Source organism: Rhinopithecus bieti, unplaced genomic scaffold (assembly GCF_001698545.2).
Source record: "Rhinopithecus bieti isolate Rb0 unplaced genomic scaffold, ASM169854v2 scaffold_55715, whole genome shotgun sequence".
Classification (NCBI taxonomy): Eukaryota; Metazoa; Chordata; class Mammalia; order Primates; family Cercopithecidae; genus Rhinopithecus; species Rhinopithecus bieti.
In genome coordinates this window covers 1,014,636-1,016,555 of record NW_016822769.1, presented here as the reverse complement: position 1 = coordinate 1,016,555, position 1,920 = coordinate 1,014,636, and positions in this window count along the sequence as shown.

The window sequence follows — 1,920 nt, the reverse complement described above, 5'->3', positions numbered from 1 at the left end:
AAAAAAAAAAAAAAAAAAAAAAAAAAAAAAAAAAAAAAAAAAAAATTTGTGCCGGGGCCAGGCGTGGTGGCTCACGCCTGTAATCCCAGCACTTTGGGAGGCCAAGACGGCCAGATCACAAGGTCAGGAGATCGAGACCATCCTGGTTAACACGGTGAAACCCCGCCTCTACTAAAAATACAAAAAAAAATTAGCCGGACGTGGTGGCGGGCGCCTCTAGTCCCAGATACACTGGAGGCTGAGGCAGGAGAATGGCGTGAAACCGGGGGGCGGAGCTTGCAGTGAGCCGAGATCGCGCCACTGCACTCCAGCCTGGGCTACAGAGTGAGACTACGTCTCAAAAAAAAACAAACAAAACAAACAAACCAAAAAAAACTTGTGCCGGGCATGGTGGCTCGCGCCTGTAATCCCAGCACTTTGGGAGGCTGAGGCAGGCTCAGGAGTTCAAGACCAGGCTGGCCAACCTGGTGAGACCCCCGTCTCTACTAAAAATACAAAAAATTAACCGGGTGTGGTGGTGCACTCCTGTAGTTCCAGCTATTCAGAAGGCTGAGGCAGGAGAATCGCTTGAACCTAGGAGGCAGAGGTTGCAGTGAGCTGAGATCACACCACTACACTCCAGCCTGGGCAACAGAGTGAGACTGTCTTAAAACAAACACACAAAAACACTGTGACTCAAAGGTTAGTCTCTAGGGGAGCTCTATAATCACAAATACAGTGACAGTATTCCCATTTTACAGACGAGCAGACTAGGTAATCAATGTTTCTTAACAAATTAACATTAAAACTTCTGTCAAGAAGTTCCAGGCCAGGCACAGTGGCTCATGTCTAAAATGCCGGCACGAAGGGAGGCTGAGGCAGGAGGATCACTTGAGCTCATTTCAAGACCAGCCTGGGCAACATGGCAAGACTATCTCTACAAAAAATAAAAAATTAGCCAGGCATGGTGGCGCACACCTGTAGTCCCAGCTACTCAGAAGACTGAACTGGGAGGATCACTTGTGCCTGAAAGGTTGAGGCTGCAGTGAGCCATGATTGTGCCACTGCACTCCAGCCTGGACGACAGGGCCAGCCCACCTCAAAAAAAGTTTCATCATGGCCGGGTGCAGTGCTTATGCCTGTCATCCCAGCACTTTGGGAGGCAGAGGCAGGTGGATTGCCTGAAGTCAGGAGTTCTACCAGCTACTCAGGAGGCTGAGGCAGGAGAATCACTTGAACCCTGGAGGCAGAGGTTGCAGTGAACCAAGATTGTGCCACTGCACCCCCGCCTAGGTGACAGTGAGACTTCATCTCAAAAAACAAAAAACAAAAGGCGCGGTAGCTCATGCCTGTAATTCCAGCACTTTGGGAGGCCGAGGCAGGCGGATCACGAGGTCAGGAGATTGAGACCATCCTGGCTAACACGGTGAAACCCTATCTCTACTAAAAATACAAAAAAAAAAAAAAAAATTTAGCCAGGCATGGTGGCAGGTGCCTGTAGTCCCAGCCACTTGGGAGGCTGAGGCAGGAGAATGGTGTGAACCCGGGAGGCGGAGCTTGCAGTGAGCCGAGATCGCACCACTGCACTCCAGCATGGACAACAGAGCAGACTCCATCTCAAAAAAAAAAAAAAAAAAAAGGTTTCATCATTAAAGCTGTAGAAGAGTAAATGAACAGCACAAATGAAGCAGAGTGCTTATAGGTTCTTGTTTTTTTTGAGATGGAATTTTGCTCTCATTGCCCAGGCTGGAATGCAGTGGTGCAATCTCTGCTCACTGCAACCTCTGCCTCCTGGGTTCAAGCGATTCTCCTGCCTCAACTCCTGAGCAGCTGGGATTACAGGTTTGCGCCACCATGCCCAGATAATTTTTTGCACGCCCAGATAATTTTTTGCAGTTTTAGTAGAGATGGGTTTCATCATGTTGGCCAGGCTGGTCTCAA